The sequence below is a fragment of the Trichechus manatus genome, unplaced genomic scaffold (genome assembly GCF_000243295.1).
Source record: "Trichechus manatus latirostris isolate Lorelei unplaced genomic scaffold, TriManLat1.0 scaffold00018, whole genome shotgun sequence".
In the NCBI taxonomy this organism is placed as follows: domain Eukaryota; kingdom Metazoa; phylum Chordata; class Mammalia; order Sirenia; family Trichechidae; genus Trichechus; species Trichechus manatus.
In genome coordinates, this window is record NW_004443954.1 from 22,579,192 (window position 1) to 22,600,354 (window position 21,163).

Sequence of the window (21,163 nt, forward strand, 5' to 3'; positions counted from 1 at the left end):
AGCCAGGGAGTGGACAGCCCCATAAAACCAAATGGGACTAATGAGGCACAGCAGTCCAGGGACAAGGACTAGAAGGCAGAAGGGGACAAGAAAGCTGGTGATAGGGATCCGAAGGTTGAGTAAGGATAGTGTTGATGCATTGTGAGGTTGTTAACCATTGTCATAGGCAAACATGTGTACTAACTGTTTAATGAGAAACTATTTTGTTCTGTAAACCTTCATCTAAAGTGAGAATAGCAGTGCAATTGGATGTCGATGTCACTGAACTGTGCATGTAGCAATTTTTGAAATGGTGTACCTTTGGCTATGTATATTTTCACCAAAAGAAAAAGTTGAGGAGGGGGTTGACTTGTCATCGGGCTGTTAACCAATGTCATAAAACAGTATGTGTGCTACTGTTTCATGAGAAACTATTCTGTAAACCTTCACCTTAAGTACAATTAAAAAAAAAAAAAAGAAAAAAATACATGTGCTGTAAAAAAAAAAAAAATAGCATAGCATACTTATGACGGTATCTTGCTGGGGGAGGGAGTAGTTGCCAAACAAATGCAGAAGGCAACATCTAGCTCAATTGGCATAACATAGTTTTTTGCGTAAAAATACTGAAGCTCCTCAGGATTAGAGACCTTTTGTTTTTTGTTCATACTGTGCCTAGAACAGTTCCCAAGATACAATTGGTGCTCGGTAAAGATTTGTGGAATGAATTTTAAAACACAAGCACCTCAGATATCTTTTCATTAGCTCTAAAAACCTTTCTTCTCATCTTACTCTACATTTTTAGTTTACTTTTCTCATCCTAGTTCAGCGCTTCTAAAGCTGTAGTGTGCCAAAGCTGATTAACAAGCTCCCCTCATGAGCCTCACCCTCCAAGATTCGGTCTCTGTAGGCAAACAGTGGAGCCTGGGATTCCGCATTTTAGAAACTCCCTTCCACCCACACAAACACCCTGGGGGTGGTCTGTAGACCATGTCATGGGTAGTGCTGCACCTTACCTTTTGAAAAGCTTCCTCTGTACCTGCTATTCTATTCCATGCTCTTTTCCCAATTCAGCCTCTCTTCACTCAATTTAACAAACACCCTCTGTGCTTGCAAATAGAAGAATGAAAGACAAATCCTTTTTACCTCTACTTGGTCTAACTTTCCTAATCATTCTCTTGGAACCAGATTAAATGTCACAGTTTTTATGAAGCCTTCCTTATCTCCCTTCACAGACTCATTTGGTCTCTATTATGTATTGCCAATAATATATTTTCATATTTTCTGGACAATAGCAACTCAAAAGATTAGATAGGAACCTTAGGGGCAGTGAGTTTATGTTAATGGGGGAATAACAACTCAGAAAAATAGGGTGAAAATGGTTGTACAACTAGAAGAATATAATCAATGTCACTGAATTTTACATGTAGAAATTGCTGAATTGGTGCATACTCTGCTGTGGATATTCTCTACAACTACAATGAAAAAAATAAATAAAACATTTTAAAAAAGAGCCTCAGCAGATGCCTTGGGATATGCTGAGAGGCTTGATTAGCAGCAGCATCTGAGCAAAGTTCAGTTTACAGGGAAATGCAAGTCTTTCTTCTTCTAGGCCTTTTAGATACCAGGGATAGAACAACACTTGCTTCTTTTAAACTGAAAGGAAAGTAAGTCCATGTATACTACAAAGCACTAGGGAGGTTCTAGCTTTAAATTGTTAGTGCCTGGTCAACATAGGCAGTGCCAGATTGGCTGTACCAACTTCCATTCTACATTTCCAAGAGGAAAATTGCAACAAGATCCAACTTTGAATTAATGAGCCTTACATATGGACTCAAGAGTCATCACCCCCTGCCCCACCCCCCACCCCAACAGAGCTGGAGAAAAATGTAGAACAAAATTCAAACCCATAAAAAAGGACCAGATTTACTGGTCTGACAGAGACTGGTGAAACCCCAAGAGTGTAGACCCCAGACACTCTTTTAGCTCAGTACTGAGGTCACTCCTGAGGTTCACCCTTCAGCCAAAGATTAGACAGGCCCATAAAACAAACAATAATATACATAGTTCAAGCATGTATACAAGACTAAATGGGCACATCACCCCAGGGGCAAGGATGAGAAGGCAGGAGGGGACAGGAAAGCTGGGTGAATGGAAAGGGGGAACCCAAGGTCAAGAACAGGACAGTGTTGACATGTCGTGGGGTTGGCAAACAATGTCACAAAACAATATGTGTATTAATTGTTTAATGAGAAACTAGTCTACTCCATAAACATTCATCTAAAGCACACACTCACTACATATATATATATATATATATATATATATATTTCATATTTTAATACAGGAAGCATGAAATTTGTCTGATTATATGTCTGTCTCCTCCAACAGACTATGTTCTTTTTTTAAAAAAAGGGGGATAGGATTCTTTTTTTTTATCTTTTTAAATTTTTTAAAATATTTTATTGTACTTTAGATGAAAGTTTACAGAACAAACTAGTTTCTCATTAAACAATTAGTACACGTATTGTTTTACGACATTGGTTAACAACCCTACAACACATCAACACTCTCCTTCTTGACCTTGAGTTCCCTATTACTGGCTTTCCTGTCCCCTCCTGCCTTCTAGTCCTTGTCCCTGGGCTGTTGTGCCCCGTTAGTCTCATTTTGTTTTATGGGGTTGTATAATCTTTGGCTAAAGGGTGAATTTCGGAGTGACTTCATTACTGAACTAAAAGGGTGTCCAGGGGCCATACTCTCAGGGTTCCTCCAGTCTCTGTCAGGCCAGTAAGTCTGGTCTTTTATTGTGAGTTAGAATTTTTTCTACATTTTTTGCCAGCTCTGTCTGGGACCCTCTATTGTGATCCCTGTTGGAGCAGTCAGTGGTGGTAGCTGGACACCATCTAGTTGTACTGGACTCAGTCTGGTGGAGGCCACGGCAGTTGTGGTCCATTAGTTCTTTGGACTAATCTTTCTCTTGTTTCTTATTTTCTTCATTCTCCCTTGCTCCCCAAGGGGTAAGACCAGTGAAGTATATTAGATGACTGCTCACAGGCTTTTAAGACCGCAGACACTACTCACCAAGGTAGAATGTAGAACATTTTCTTATAAACTATGTTATGCCAATTGAGCTAGATGTTCCCCGAGACCATGGTCCCCACAGCCCTCAGCCCAGCAATTTGGTCCCTCAGGGAGTTTGGATGTGTCTGTGGAGCTTTGTGACCTTGCCTTGTACAAGTTGTGCTGGCTTCTCCAGTATTGTGTACTGTCTTACCCTTCACCAAAGTTACCACTTATCTATTGTCTATTTAGTGTTTTTCCCCAACCATCCCTCATAACCATCATAAGATTGTTTCTTTTTGTGTGTAAACCTTTTCATGAGTTTTTACAGTAGTGATCTCATACAATATTTGTCATTTTGTGATTATTTCACTCAGCATGATGCCCCCCAGATTCATCCATGTTGTGAGATGCTTCACAGATTCATCATTGTTCTTTATCATTGTGTAATACTCCATTGTGTGTATGTACCATAGTTTGTTTACCCATTCATCTGTTGATGGGCATCTAGGTTGTTTACATCTTTTTACTATTGTGAACAATGCTGCAATGAACATGGGTGTGCATATGTCTATTTTTGTGATGGCTCTTATTTCTCTAGGCTATATTCCTAGGAGTGGGATTGCTGGATCATATGGTATATCTATTTCTAGCTTTCTAAGGAAGCAGCGTATCATTTTCCAAAATGGTTGTATCATTTTGCATTCCCACCAGCAGTGCATAAGAGTTCCGATCTCCCTGCAACCCCTCCAACATTTGTTATTTCCAGTTTTTTTATTCATGTCAGTAATGCTGGGGTGAGATGATATTTCATTGTGGTTTTGGTTTGCATTTCTCTAATAGGTAGTGATGGCGAGTGTTTCCTTATGTGTCTATTGGCTGCTTGAATGTCTTTTTTGGTGAAGTGTCTGTTAATTTCCTCTGCCCATTTTTTAATTAGATTGTCTTTTTGTTATAGAGGTGTTGGATTTTCTTGTAGATTTTAGAGATTAGACCTTTTCTGACTTGTAATGGTCAAACATTTTTTTCCCAGTTTGTAGGTTCTCTTTTTATTCTTTTGGTGAAGTCTAGTGTTTGATTTTTAGAAGATCCTAGTTATCTAGCTTATCTTCTGGAGTTTGTGTGCTGTTGTTTATGGTATGTGTCCTGCTAATGTAGTGTATTAGGCCTTCTAGCCTTGATTCTATTTTTTCTTCTCTGAACTTTATAGTTTTTAGCTTTATATTTAGGTCTTGATTCATTTTGAATTAATTTTTGTGTATGGTGTGAGGTATGCATCCTGTTTCATTTTTTTGCAGATGAACTTTCAGTTTTGCCAGCACCATTTGTTAAAAAGACTGTCTTTTCCCTGTTTGATGGACTTTGGGCCCCAGACTATGTTCTTCTTGACGGCAAAGATCATGTCTTACATGTTTTTATTGTTTCTAATTTTAACTTCTCTATCACCCATCTGTCAGTCTGTCTTACTCTAGTGGCGTGCGCGTTGCTATGATGATGGAAGCTATGCCACCAGTATTTCAAATAACAAGCAGAGTCACCCATGGTGGACAGGTTTTAGCAGAGCTTTTAGACTAAGACCAACTTTGAAGAAAGACCTAGTGATCCATTTGTGAAAATTAGCCAATGAAAGTCATATGGATCAAACAGAATATTGTCCCATATATTGCTCTAAGATGAGCCTCCTAGGTTGGAATGCACTCAAAATACACAATAGCCACAACAATGGGCTCAAGCATACTGACAACTGTGAAGATGGTACAGGACTGGACAACATTGTGTTCTGTTATACATAGGGTTGCCATGAGTCAAAGTCAACTTGACAGCAACTAACAACAACAATTTTAACAAATAGTAGGTGCTCAACAAATATGTGTAGAATGGATGAATGAAAGAATGAATGGATGGATGAACAATACACTCAATATCAAGCTCAGAGAGAGAAACAGGTAAGCAAAAGGCCACTACACTATGGAATAAGCGATACATAGGGAAGCAATTAGCTATGCTGGTTTGGTGGAAATTTTAGAAAATTCAGAAAGATAATAGCTTACTGTATTTTTACACAAACAACTCACACTTTCTATGTTTGTTTGGCAACTGCTCCCTCCCCCTGTGAGGTCTTTTGGTAAGCACACTATGCTAATTTATTTTTTTTTACAGCAACATGTAAATGGAGCAGCTGGCAACCAAAAGTAGAAGTAGTGTGTTATTTACATAAAAATAAGATATGTGGATTTTGAGGTGAAACTTTTGTGAATTCGATGGGGAAGGAGTAAGGGAATGCCAAGAAAGGAACAGTATGAGAAATGGTTCAGAGTAGACAACATTCTTGAGAACTAGCAGAGATAGCCAAGAGGCTTGAGGTAGGTTAGGAGCAGGGGCTGCTGAAGGAAGGTGAGAAGGCTAGGTGGGGAGAGGCAATTGTAGTCCAAGGTAATGGTAAACAATGGGGGAGAAGATGAAGGACAATAGCTTAGTTAAATCTGTGTTTCAGGAAGATAACTTGTGGCAGTGAGGAGGATTAGGGGTAAAGGACAGACTGGGGCAGGGAGGCCAGTTAAAGACGTTCGTAAAAGACAGGAAGTTAGGGCCTATACTAGGGCAGGGGCAGTGACAATGGAGATGCAAGTGTGGTCAGCAGAATAATAAACCCACAAAGACGTCAACACCAGAAGCCCCAGGACCTACGAGTATGTTATCTTACATGGCAAAGAGGAACTACAGTTGCAGAAGGAATTAAATTTGCCAATGGGCTAACCTTGAGATGGGGAGATTATCCTGGATTACTTAAAAGTAGAAGAGGGAAGCAGAATAAGGAGTGACACAATGTGAGAAGTACTCCACTTGCTGCAGCTGTTTTAAAGATTGAAGAAGGGGTTACAAGCCAAACAATGCAGGCAGCTTCTGGAAGCTGGAAAAGGTAATGGAATGAATTCTCCCTTAGAGCCTCCAGAAAAGAAGGCAGCCTTGCTGATGCTTTGATTTTAGCTCAGCGAGGCCCATGTCAGACTTCTAACCTACGGAACTCTAAGATAATAAATCTGTGTTGTTTAAGCCACCAAGTTTGTGGTCATTTGTTACAGCAGCAGTAGAAAACTAATACAAAGAGCTTATTTGAGAGACACACAGAACGCAGAATTGAGAGACAAACCAGTTGGATATTATTGTAGTTCTGTAGACCAGAACTGAAGGAGCCTTGGTGGTGCAATGGTTAAGCACTTTGCTGCAAACCAAAAGGTTGGCAGTTCGAACCCACCAGCCGTTCTTAGGGGGAAAAAGACCTGGAGGTTTGCCTCTGTAAAGCTTACAGCCTAGGAAACCCTATGGGGCAGTTCTACCCTGTTATATAGAGTTGCTATGAGTCAGGATCAACTAGACAGCACACAAAACAACAACAGACTAGAATTAATGAGATCTTATACTAGAGCAGTGGTTAGTGGAAAGAGGTGCAGAAGACATTTTGGAGGTAGGCTAAGGGGTGTCAACTGAGGAAGAGAGAAGTATATAAGATGACTGTAAAATTCCCAGAGGAGGAAGAGCAGGATTGTGGGGAAGATCATGAGTTCAGTTTCTGACATATTACAACTGCGATGCTGTGGGACATTCCCATAGAGACAGCTGTCCAGTAATCAGTGGAAAATATGGGTTAAGAGCTCAGAAGAGAAGTCAACGCTGTAACAATAAAACTGAAAATTACAGGAGGTCTTCACAACCTTGGGATTGGATGGGGCCCTGCAGGGCATGATAAGAATGGGAAGAGGCCAAGAGCATACCTGGGGATGGGGAGGCGGGGAGGACACAGAAACCAAAAGAGACAAAAGCAGAGAGAAACAGAGAAGAAAAGGAAGTCAGAGAAAGAAGGAAAATCTGAAGAGCTTGGTGTCATGGTGTCATGGGACCCAAGAAGGGAGAAAAATACTGATCATATCAAATGTGGTAGGAAGGTCAAGCAGGAGGAGGTGACACAGAGGCACTGGGGGTGGCTTCCAGAGCTGACACGCAGCTCCAGGTGAAGAGGTTGCCTGGTGTGTGTCTCTGACTCTCCCACTGGTAGTTGGATGACTTGGGGGTAATGCTCTCTCTGGCATCTGTAAAATGAGACAATGTATTCGTTTCTTATGGCTGCTGTAAAGAATTACCACAAACTGGGCAGCTTAAAAAAAAAAAAAATTATTCTCTCACAGTTCTGGAGGCCAGAAGTCCTAAATGAAAGAATCAATGCTCCCTTCCAAGGCTCTGAGGGAGAATCCATTCCTTACTTCTTCCAGCTTCTGGGAGCTGTCGGCATTCCTTGGTGTTCCTTGATTTGTGGCCACATCACTCCAGTCTCTGGCTCTGTGGTCACATCGCCTCCTCCTCTTCTGTCTGTCTATCTCCCTGTCTCCCTCTTCTAAGAACACTTGTCATTGGAGTTAAGGCCTGCTCTGATAATCTAAGCTCCTCCTCTCAAAATCCTCAACTTAATCATATCTTATATAGGATAATATTCTCTCTTTAACCCTCTAAAGTCATATTCACAGATTCTGAGGATTAGGACTCGGACATATCTTTTGGAGGCCACCTTTTAGTCCTGGTGGCACAGTTGTTAGGAGCTTGGCTGCTAACCAGAATGCTGGCAGTTCGAATCTACCTTGGAAATGCTTTGGGGCAGTTCTACTCTGTTCTATAGGGTCGCTATGAGTCGGAACGGACTCGATGGCAATAGGTTTCAACCCACTACAGATACTCAGACCAAATAATCTCCACAGTCCCTTCCAGCGTTGACATTTATGATTCGTCAAGAGATTGGCATGGAAGCTCTAATATTACTTAGCATAAGTTCAAAATAATTGGCAGAATAAACATCAAATACTTATTTCCACTAATGGGAAGGATCACTTACACCTGTGTTGCATTTGTTTTGTTCCAGCAGTTTCCCACAACTACTGTAGTTGCTTCGACCCTGACAAACACAGCCAGGAGACATGCGATGGAGTCTTTGGGTTACTGTACATTTTTTCACCTACTCACCTGACCTCACGCAACTTTCTACGTCTTAGCTTGCAATTGTGGCAAACTCTTTGTAGAGTGAAGTTTTCAGGGCCATTCATCTGATAAGGGAAAAATTTTGATTTTAGAACATTAAAAAATGTCATTTAATTACTTTGAAGTACATTAAGTACGCTCTGGGAAGATGCTGATGAGTAGGAAGGGGAAGCCCTATGCAAGTAAATAATTGAATAAATGGATAATTTATGAGTATATTCAGTGTTTAGGAACAAAATTTACATATAAAGTGGTTTTCTAAATTGCCCTAAAATAGTTTAGAGCCTTAAGCATTTCCCTTGCTCATGTTTTTTAGATTACTTTGCTAGCTCTTCATTTCACAAAAAGTACAAAGGTACACGTTAGCCCTGTTAGCCAGACTTACTCGAAATTCTGATTTAGAGGAGTCTTAAAACTGAATGAGGTTTTCTGCCAGACTTATAACAAACCAAGCTGCATTCTGCTTTTGATTTTTGTGCCAGACCAAACAGGATAATTCTTTTACGTGCTTTCTACCTCCCCATCCCCCACTCCTACTTGTGGTACATTTTTATGTTTAACCAGCATCTGTTTTCCCCTGTCTTTCCTTTTGCTAAGATTATACATTTCTGCAGGACAAGAGATGTGAAGAAAAAACTCAAACATTCTAAGAGTCTCCATGCACCTTTTAGCCTGCCACGGCTATCATGCACTTATTTATGCAATGAGGGAGCAGGTCAAATTTTCCACTGGAATTTTTGACAATTTGCCATTTGGTCTCTATTTCAGAAACTAGACATTCCTGTCCATTATGTTTCCCAAATTGGGATCTCTTTCCTACTCCTCCCTCTCCTACTTAATGCCCAAGTGCCCCTTCCTTGGTGCCCACATAGCACCCTCTTCTGTAGGACCCATTATTTCCCACCATTGGTTTTTCTGCCAATCATTTTACTAATCTTCCTGAGGACACAAACTGTTATACTTATTAGTTGCTCAGTAGATATTTGTTGCATCAGTGAATTAAGGAACTATTTGGGGTTTGATCATGTAGTGCTAATGAGCTAGAAAGACCATAAAACCTGTTTATACTAAGGAAAGAGTTTTCTTATCTGGTGTAGCCAGTATGATTTCATGGACACAATATTTGTCAGGAAAAACACATAACTTTGGTTGTTTCTTTGTAGCTGAATTTAATTTGGCTCAGAAATCTTCCTTTCCTCTAATGGCAGAATTTTTAATCTTACCACTTCAAAACAACTCAGTCACTTCTGGTTTAAACTCAGCCTCTGTTGAGTAAATGCTCAGTTAAATGCAAAGATTACTCTTGCCCCTTCACCTCCCCCACCCCCTCACCTCCTTATATATTACCCAGGTGTTATGGGAGGGACCTCAGGTCTCCCGGGGCTCAGCTACTGCTCTCATCTAATGTAGCCCGTTACTTATTCTCCCTCTGCAGGCAACCATGGGGACCTCTCCAGGGAGCTGGCTGGCCCCTCTCTGGCCTTGGCCTTTGGTGTTCTAATTTTCTAAGACTCAGCTTTGTCCTCCATCTGGACCCTGGCTGGGGCTTCCAACTCTGTGGTTTCTGCCCCAGGGACCTGGGGCTTGTATTCAAATATCTCTTCGACACCTACACACTCACTCAGGCTAATGGGCAGCATTTAGAATTTCTCATCCCCTGGGAGCCAGGGGAGACTCAGGGAGGTGTGCACAGCTCTCTCAGGCTCCCCTTCCTCGCACTTTCTCTTTTACCTTCCAAAACCAAACCCGTTGCCATCAAGTTGATTCTGACTTATAGCGACCTTATAGGACAGAGTAGCTCATGGATTCCAACTGCTGACCTTTTGGTTAGCAGCCGAGCTCTTAACCACTACACCACCAGGGCTTCCTTTTCACCTTAGCTCCCTCCAAAAAGATCCTTCAGAGAGGTGAGAGGCTATGGAAGGTAACCTGAGAATTGCCTGCTCTGAGTGGCCCAGACCTTCTGAGTCTCCAGTCTTGGGAAATCTTGTGAGTCTCCATCCCTACTTCTGAGTTCTCTATGTGAGCTCAGCCTACCCCTGGTTAAACTTCATAGTTTCTCTTTCTTGGGTTGGTTTCACTGCATCACTTCCAGTCTATTCTATTTGGGATTCCAACAATAAGTCTAGTCTCTTTCATAGGGTTCTGGAAAAGACTCATGAGTCTTGGGAACAGAGTGTAGTTTCTTCATAACTGCCCCACTCCCACTGAGGGACTGTCCAGGCCAGAAAGATATCCCATTCCTCTCTCCTTCTCCCCTCCCAAGAGCAGGGTCATGTAGAGCCTTAGCTCTTGAAGAGTTAGTGAGGCAATGTACGTTGGAAGCAACAGGCACACAGAGGTGCCCAAGTATGTTAATTTATTTCTTCCTAGAGACAGAAATTCAGGTATTAATCATTAAGTAGATAAGATCTGTTTTAAAAAGCTTGAAAGCTGTCCCCAATCCAATGAAAATACATTATATAGGCTGACCCTATTCTTCTTGGTTCTCTAGTTCTTTAAAGAGTTCCATAATTTCAAAAATAATATTTTTTAGATGTGGATGTTTCTAATGAATGCTCTCTAACTCAATTTCTTATGTTATACATTCATGGATTCATGTCATTTTAGCCCTTTTATTCTTAAACTAATGATTAGTTCCTCAAACTCTTAAAGATCAGGCCCTAGTGATTATTATTAAAATATGATATCTATAGTGCAGTGTTCTAAAAAAAAAAAGATTCAAATTACATTCACTCAGCAATTAGCTTTGGAGAAAAATAGAATATACACATATAATTTGCCACTTAATATAAAAACAGTTCTTATTGAAAAGACCAACAGATTGTAATACTTATTTATTCAATAATCAAGTAATACATTTGTGAATAGAATGTCAAATTATTCAAAATGTACTAGGAGAGCTTCAAATACTGGCCTTGAACTCAACGCCATTGTTTAGTGGCAATATTTATACTACATATTTTCTATGAGCATACACAATAAGTTTAGACTCTCAATGTCCAAGTTTCTCACTGACAGTAGCTGCATAAAGCTAGGCTTAACCCCATGGAACAACTTAAGATGCATTTTGTTGCTTTCTACCTATTTTCTGAAGCAATGGATAGAATTTCCAAATTATCTCATGTGACAAAAAGAACAGTCTAACACTGATATACCTCCCAAACCATAGATTCTTCTCCTCAGAATGATAAAAATAATTTCAATTTTACAGAGTTATTGCTAGGATACAGTGGGTTAAGGCATGTGGAGTCATTTAGCACAGTACTTAGAACACAGTAGAATTGAATACAGAGTTGAATCTGAACTGGGTGTCTAGGAAAATCAAAAACCAAACCCAATGCCATTGAATCAACTCCAACTCATAGTGACCCTATAGGACGGAGTAGAACTGCCCTACAGGGTTTCCAGGGAGCACTTTGTGGATTTAAACTGCTGACTTTTTGGTTGGTAGCCAAACTCTTAACCACTAAGCCACCAAGGCTCTAGGTAACTAGGAGAGGCTGGGAAAGTACTCCTCAGCAAGAGCACTGAGCTTCTCAGGGTTCCCAAACACCAGCTGTGTTGGGATCCTCGGGCAAGTCACGAAACTACTTGAAAATGAAAATGTTGCCATGGCTTCGAATTTTGGCAATGTGTGCTAATGGCTTGATTTCAAGTAATTTAATCAGGCTGGAGAATGGATATCAATAATTATGTATAATTGTTTCAAAATTTCCTAGAAGAGAACAAGTACATGAGCACCTATGAAATAAACAAAAACAGAAACTACTCCAATCCCAATAGTTGGAAAAAATATACAATATATATAGATACATTTAACAGAAAACTTAAATGATATTTATTTAAAAAAACAACAAAACGTCACTAAAGCACATAAAAAACCTTGAATGAATGGAAAAAACATTGCTTTCCTGAATGTAAAGATAATACTATAAAAATGTTATGCTGCACTCATTTTTATCAATATATTCAAAGCAAATTGAACTAAGCTCTAAAACAAAAATTTATTTGGAATATAAAAATGATTACAAGGTGAGTGAAAGAAAAAACTACACAATTAAGAATAGAATGGGGTAGGGTATTATTTTTCCTTCCATTTTAAAACATATTATAACATATAATAATTTAAAAAAGCAGAGAAACGTATCTGTGGATTCAAATAGAGATTCCAGATATAGAGTCAAATGCAAATAACACGTAGGAAATGATGAACTGGACTTCCAAAGAATTGGGTGTCCTGGCATGGACCAGTAACTTGAAATTTGCAACTCCAGTGTGGCAGGGAAGCAGCTTTATTAGGAAGACTTACATGTGAGGTCAAGTCCAAGTCGTGGGCAGCTGCAGGACCAAAGGAGATCTCCGTACCCCACAGCAGGAGGGTAGAGGTTTTATAGAGGTAGTGGACAATAGTGGCAACAAACCAAGGGCTTACATCGAATGACTCAGCAAAATGTAGTGAACCATTGGAATGCATGAGGATGCTCATGTTTGGCCTCGCAAAGCCTGTTTCTCCTGTAGTGGGGTAAAAATTCAATTCAATAGTTAATACTGGAAAAAAGGGCAAACCATTTTGTAAAGAAATTAAATATGATACCAAACTTCCAATATAAAGTACAAAAAAAATCTAAATATATCAAGTACGTAAATTTAAAAATAAAAACAAATAGTACTAGTGGATAAATAAACATTTTAAAAGGAACAAATACAAACATATAAATGTACACTCTTCTACATGAAAGACAAACAAAATTGATAGCTGAATGACAAAAAAAAATTTATACAGGCCAGATAAAAAGATAATATCTTAAAGAAAGTAGAAAAACCTCTAGTAAATATAATCAAGGAAAAGAGAAAAAGAAAAAGAAAAGAATATTTTGAATGATGGAAGGATATAGCTCTGAACACAACCTGATTTTATAAGTAAATTTTTGCCAAAACATCAAATAACATATCATTGGCTTCTGAAACAAAATATTTAGAGATAAAAGAAATATAGCCAACTTATTTTGTGAAGTTACTATAAATTCAACGCCAAAATAAAAAAAAGCATGAGAAAAGATTTGTATGAACTAATTTTATTACAAATACAAAAATCTTTTTTTTATTAAATAATATTTTATTGTGTTTTCAGTGAAAATTTACACAGCAAATTAGGTTCCCGTTTAACAATTACTACACAAATTGTTCAGTGATATTGGTTACATTTTTCACAATGTGTCAACATTTTCATTAATTCATTAATGGATGTTTCACTTCCAGTAATCTAGTTTCCCTGTCCCCTTACCCTTTGTTCTTTGCTTTAGAGTAGTTGTTGACCATTTTAAAATTTTTAAATTACATACTAATGAGTCAATTTCATGAGTGATTATATATATTATCAGTCTAAACTTTACAATTTATAGGGATATAAGTAGTACAAATAGTTTTCAATTGGTGACTAACCTAAGATTCGGCGATTTGAACCCACACATCAGCACCATGGAAGAAGTTCTGGCTATCTGCTTCCATTAAGATTACAGCCAAGAACATCCTATGGAGCAGTTCTACTCCATAACGCACAGGGTTGCCATGAGTCAGAATTGACTTGATGGCAATAAGTTTGTCTTAGTCTAAATATCTACAACTGTAGCAATAGTCTAAAAAGTACGCGGGACCAACAGAAGTCAGATAATTTCCTTCAGGTGGGAAGAAGGTAATTGCATCAAAGCGGAGGTAAATAAAGGCTTGCACTTTATGACCAATGTATTATTGCTTTAAAAAAACAGACTGGAATAAATATGTCAAATTGTTAAGATTTAACAAAGCAGGATGGTAGATTTAAGTGTGTATTATATTAGTGTTTGTGCTTAACTCTCTATCTGAAATAGCTCACAGTAGAATGTGGAAACGGATAGTGGTGATGACTGCACAGCATGATGAATGTAATGCCACTGAATTGTAGATGTGAAAAATGTTGAAACGGCAAATGTTTCGTTACAGATAAACTTACCTCTCACACACACACACACACACACAAAATCCTAAAAAGAATATGAAGAGCTCTTCAAAATCAAAAAGGAAAAGAAATGATCTAGTTCAAAAATATTCAAAGGATATGCAAAATAACTTCACAAAAGAAATGCAAATGAAGAGTAAGCAATTAAACAACTCAGCCTGACCTATAAAATATGTTAAAACCCATTGCTGTCCAGTCGGTTCCAACTTATAGCTATCCTATAGGACAGAGCGGAATTGCCCCATAGGTTTCCAAGGTTGCAGTCTTTACAGAAGCAGACAGTCACGTCTTTCTCCTGTAGAGTGGCTGGTGAGTTCGAACTAGTGGCCTTTCAGTTAGCAGCCAAGTGCACCACCAGGGCTCCTTGTAAATATGTTGCTACCCATTATTGACAGGATTGTGGGAATGTGGACATACCCATGGAATACGAATGTCAGTGCAATTTGATATAACTCCCTTGCAAAGAGTTTGGCCATGTTTATTAAGAGACTTAATATTTTGTATATCATCTGGCCCTATAATTCCACTCATAGGAACTTATGTTAAGGAGATAAAAATAAAGTATATCTAAAAATAAAATATAATGGTTCTTTTCAAAGCACTGTTTATAATAGCAAAAGCCTGAAAACACTTTGTGTATAGAATAATGAAACAAATATGATGTAAATTCTGTTATTATATACACAGAATGAATATACAACCTTACGCGTGCACACATACACACACACTCACAAAACAATGACCGGAAATCTCCTCAACAAAATATAAACAGTGATTTTCTCTGGGTGGTGAGATTATGATTGTTCTCAAATTCTTAGTTTGGCTTGCTTGTGCTGTCCAAACTTATCATAACAAACATGAATCTTTTTATTAAAAAAAAATTCAAGTTTAACAAAAAGAGGCATAAATCATACTGTTTATAATAAGTGCCATCAACAAATTCTTAGAATCATTATTGAACATTATCTGTGTTTTCTTACACGAAAGCACATTATTCCTTTTGTACCATAACCTTTCCTCTTTTTTTTTTTTTTTTGTACCAGAGGGAGAATAAAATTAGGTGTTTGTCCATTAAAGCTGGTTTAGTGATCAAGGCATTTCTTGAGTCAAGGCAGATGTCTCTGATTAATTTACTCTACTTGATTAGATTAAACTCTAAAATGGAAATATTCATCCAGGTTGAAATGATCTTTCCCTGAGTTTGTCATGCTAAATGGTTGTAAAGCTTAATTATTCTGATATAAGTAGATTTATCTGAATGGACTTTTGTGGTTGGGTTATCGCATTTAGTTTCTTAAAAAGTTAAAATTGCCATCTTTTAACGTAAAATATGATACCTTGGTAGAAGCTAATGCTCTTTATATTCATTTTTCTTTTGTTCATTTTTTAAGTTAGATTTAATAACCATTTACTAATTTCCTACTACATAGAAGCACTGTGGTAGCACTGGGGAGGGTCACAGAGATTTACTTGATATAATTACTGCTAGAGTTTCATGCTCCAGTGGAGCGTTCGGATACACATACGGGGTGTGGGCCGGGGGGAGGTGGTCTCCTAGGCAAAAGTAGTTTGAACTAAGTGTGTAGGAAATTATAGATGTTTTCAGGAATATCAAGTAGAGAGGTGTGGTAGGACCGTAGGTGGTAGAAAAAAAATTGGAGATAATAATTTAATATCAAATTAATGAATTTACTTCGTATGAAATGGGCATAAACCAAATATTTTAATAAAAGGCACTTTCTAGGCAGAAATGTGACCACTGGAATAGAGAAGGGAAGGGAAGGATCAGAGACCAGAAGACTGGTTGGGAGGCTAATGTGCTTGTTCAGGCAGGATGTACTGAAGGTCTCGGTAGAGGGCAGTGCCAATGTAAAGATGAAGTAAATGTACCTGAGATGGTAAGAGCAGGGTTGGTAAAATTTGGGCCCAGATTGGATCTGGAATGGTGGAGAGGGGAATCTGCAGATGATTTATTGTGTCAGGCATGAGCAACTAGAAAGATGATAATGGCATTGGTTATTATAGAGATGCTGGCAATAATAACAATAATAATATAATCTATTACTATTATTATTTTAAGGAGAGAAGGTAAAGCTGCTAAGTTTGTTTTATATATGGTACTGTGCAGAGAACTATGCAAAAACATCCAACAGCTGCAACTATGAGTCTGCAGCTCTGGAGAGAAATCAAGGCTATATTTAAAGGAAAGATGGAAGAAGAGGAGGCAAAAAAAAAGTGGGGGTGGTGATTAAAGACTGAAAAAGAGTAGTCAGAGAAGTCAAGGAAAGAAACTCAAAAAGAAAGGGAAGTTCATTCATTCATTGATTCATCTGACAAATATTTATGAAGCCCTTACAACGTACCAAGGTCCCTAAGTGGCGCAAGCAGTTTGTCATCAGCTTCAAACCTAAAGGCTGGCAGTTCAAAGTCCCCCAGCATCTCCGTGGAAGAAAGGCCTGGAGATCTGCTTCCGTAAAGTTTACAGTCAAGAAAACCCCATGGAGCCATTCTACTCTGTAACACGCGGGGTCACCACTAGTCAGAATCGACTCAACAGCAACAGGTTTGGTTTGTTTGTTTTTACAATGTACCAGGCACTCTTCTAAGTGCTGGGATACAGTAGTAACTAAGGCAACAAGGTCCCTTATCACCTAGTGAGGGAAAGGCAGACAGCAAACAAGTAGACAGTGGCTACATTCAGATAATGAAGGACATGAAAATAATGCAGAGCGAAGATGGGCAGCTTATCCCTGGTACAGTGGAGAGGGCCCACAACATTTTGTTATTTGTTGTTAGCTGCCTTTCAGATGGCTCCAGACTCATGCCAACCCCAACTCATGGGGACCCAATACACAACAGGATCAGACTGTTGTGATCCATAGCGTTTTCATAGGCTGATTTTCGGAAGTGTTCCCCAAGTCTTTCTTCTTAGTCTGTCTTAATCTGGAAACTCTGCAGAAACCTGTTCAGTATCATAGCAACACATAAGCCTCCACTGACAGACAGGAGGTGGCTGTGCATGAGGTGTATAGGACAGAACAGAAGCTGGGTCTCCCACATGAAAGTGAGAATTCTATCATTGAACCACCACTGCATCAGACTTTTAGGACATATGAAAAAAAATTAATTTATTAATTAATTTATTAACTGGAACAAAAATAGATTTTAAAAATGATTTATTCTTTACTGTTGTTGAGAATATACACAGCAGAACATACACCAATTCAGCAATTTTTACATGTACAATTCAGTGACACTGATTGCATTCTTCAAGTTGTGCAGCTATTCTCATCTTCCTTTTCCAAGTTGTTTTTCTCCATTAACATAAACCCACTGCCCCCTAAGTTTCCCATCTAAACTTTCAAGTTGCTGTTGTTAATTTGATCCCAGTATAGATAGATCTAAAAAGAGCACAATGCTGAAGGCAGACATTCTTTACTAGTTAAGCTAAACTATAGTTTGGTTTTAAGAAGTCTTCAGGGAATATTTTTGGTTTAAGGTTTAAAGATTATCTCAGGGCAGTAGTTTGAGAGGTTCATCCAGTCTTTATGGCTCTAGAAATCTGGAATCCATGAGAATTTGAAATTCTGTTCTGTACTTTCCCCTTTTTGATCAGGATTCTTCCACAGAATCTTTGATAAAAATGTTCAGTGATGGTAGCCCGGCACTATCCAGTTCTTCTGGTCTCATAGCAAAGGAGGCAGTTGTTCATGTAGGCAATTAGACACATATTCCATTTCCTTCTCCTATTTCTGACTTTCCTTCTTCCTCTGTTGCTCCAGGCTGATAGAGACCAATTATTGTACCTTGGATGGCTGTTTGCAACCTTTTAAGATCACAGGCATTATGCAATGAACTAGTAGGTAGAACAAAGCACTAAACACAGTATTAGGCCAATTAACTTGGATGTTCCAAGAAACCATGACCCTATACCTCCAAACCAAGGGGCCAAATCCCATGAGGTGTTTGGTTGTATGTAAGTAGCCTCAGCAGCTACTTTTTTTTGTCATTGTTGTTAATATGATTAACAACACGCAACTTTTACCAAGCCAACTTTTTATAGGTGTACAACTTATTGACAGCAGTTACTCAGCTGTGCAACCCTACTCTTAATCAATTCAATTTTTCCATCAACATACACTGAAACTCAGTAATCCAAAAGCAATATCCTCCTCCTTTCCCCTTCCCTCCTGCCCCTAGTAACCACTAACAAACTTTGGTCTCTGTACATTTGCCTGTTCTAATTCTCTTTATTTCTATTGGCTTAGTTGTAATGTCTTCCCTGTCACTTCTAATTTTGGTTATTTGCTTCTGTTTTCTTTGTCAATCTAGCTAAATGTTTGTCAATTTTATTGACCTTTTCAAAGAACAATCTTTTAGTTTTGTTGATTCTCCCTATTGTTTTCTTGTTTTCGATTTTATTTATTTGTGCTCTGATATTTGTTATTTTCTTTCCTCTGGTAGATTTAAGCTTAGTTTGCTCTTCTCTCTCTAGTTCCTCAAGTTGTAGAATTAAGTGTTGATTTGAGATCTTTCTTCTTTTTTCATGTAGGCATTTATTGCAAATGTTTCCCCGTGAGTACTCCTTTTGCAGCATCCCATGTTTTACTATACTGTAGTTTCATTTTCATTTGACTCTAAGAAATCTGTGATTTCTCTTTCGATTTCTTCCTTGACCCATTGTTAGTTTAATAGAGTGTTGTTTAATTCCCATGGTTGTGTATTTTCCTGTTTTATTTTTCTGTTATTGATTTCTAGCTTCACCTGATTGTGTTCAGAGAAAATACTTTGTATGACTTCAATCTTTATAAATTTATCAGGACTTGCTTTGTGATCTAACATGTGGTCTATCCTGGAGAATTATACATGTGCACTGGAGTAGACTGCACATAATGCTGTTGTTGGAAGAATGGCCTGGTGATTTGCTCCCATTAAGATTACAACCAAGCTTACTGGCAACATGGTCAGTAAGCAACACGCCGTCCCTCCACAGCAAAGCTTAAAAAAACTAAGTCAAACAGAGTCACACATCAATCCTGAAACCCTAACCATCAAACGAAGAGATAAAGAACTCAGCTGAGCACCAAACGAAATAAGAAACTGACTGAGAGCAGAGAGCGAGGGGAGATACATGCAGAGGTCCCCTACCAGCTACCGCAGCACAGATCTCCCATCTCGGACTCCTATCGGAGATCAGCAAACAAGGGGTACGAGAAAGCAGCTTCATGGAGTTTCCAGCAGGAGACAGAACAACCAGTAACCAGTGATATAGGCTTTCTCACCCCCCACCCTTATTCTCCCCCACTTAGCCTCCTCTGTTTCCTGCAGCCACAGTCTCTTGGCTGGGAAGCACCAGCTTCACCCCAATGTCACCTGGATTCCACCTGCCAGCACTGGCTGGCTCCCTGAGTGCCATTTGTTGGCTGCTGCTGTTGATTTTTTTCTGCTTCTTTAGGTTTCTTCCTTACCTCTCACCATTTCCACCTCCTTTCTCTCAAATACCTGGCTCTGTGTGCCATCTTTGCTTCTTCCTGAAAGGCTGGGAAACACCACTCCACTGTGAAACAGCTTCCTGGCCTGTGCCGCCATGCTGGTGGGACCCACGGGGCTTTTTTGATTGTTTGTTTGTTTGCTCTGATTTGTTCTGTTTTGATTTGTTTGTTTTCTCAGCTTGGGAGTGCCTTCTAGCCAGACAGTACCACACAGCTTGGAAGCTACTGCCTTACTCTGCGCAGATGCACAGGGACATCCCTAGGGGCATTTCTTTTTTCTTGTTTTTTTGGTTGTTTTTTGTTTCTTTGTTTTGTTTTCTTCTCTCTCTTATTCCCTTTTGGTCTTTCTTCATTTCCAGTTTCTCAATTTATTCATTTTTTTCTTTTACTCTTATTTTTTTCATTTTTGTTTTTCCCATTTCTCAGCCTCTAATCTCTCCACTCCAATAGCAATCTCCCTTAGCATTCTTTTTTCTTTGTGTGTATATTTTTGGCTCCTCTTCCTCTGTCCTCTCTCTCGTCTTCCCCATACCCATCTTAGCTCCACACATCACAATTTACCCCTCCTTCCTTCCTACCTACACCATACGCTGAACATCACACTCCTAAGTAGCACACGCACAGCCTACTGGAACCTGTCCTGCATTGATTCCTGGTCCACACTGTCAGCCCTGGTACGTGCCACAAACAACCCATCCCAGCAACTCCTCTTCAGCTAGACCTGCCCTGCTGTAACATGCCTGAGTGACTGACCCTGCCCATTGGAGAAGGAGGTGAAAAGTATCATGCCCACAGACAAGCAAACAACAAAGAATGCACAACCTGCCTTCTCAGACTTAACAAATAAAACAAAAAAGCAGGACAAAACAATCAAATCTACAATCAATAAATGAGGAAAATAACCACCGAATGCCCTGAAGACAGCACACAATATCAAAACATATACAAAAACAGGACAGGATGGTTCCAGTAGGTGTCCAAAATAAAACACCAGATGACCTTCCAGTAGAAAAAAAGGTACTAGATCCAACTTATAGGGAATTCAAATCTCTAGTATTCAGGATTATCGAAGAGTTGAAGCAAAAAGCAGACAAAAGTGAGGAAAAAATAGAAAAATTCATGAAAAAGGCAGACAAATTCATGGAAAACACAGACAAAAAAATGAAAGAATTCAACAAAATAATACAGGAACAAAATGCTAAAATGAATTCACAACTAGAAATCATACAAAAACAACAATCAGAAATCCAAAAGATAAACAAGATTTCAGAAATGGACAATGTCATAGAAGGGCCGAGGAGCAGGATTTAAACGATGGAAGATAGGATCAGCGAATTTGAAGACAAACACTGGGATACAACTCTGAGGAAAAATAAGAAAAAAGAATGAAGAAAAATGAAGAAAGCCTGAGAATTATGTGGGATACAATCAAAAGCAAAAAATCTGCAAGTGATCGGAGTTCCAGAATCAGGGGAGAAAACACAGAGAGGATCATTGAAGAATTGCTGACAGAAAACTTCCCCAATATCATGAAAGATGAAAAGCTGACCATCCAAAAAGCTCAATGAACCCCATTTAGGATAGACCCCAAAAGAAAATCACCAAGGCATAT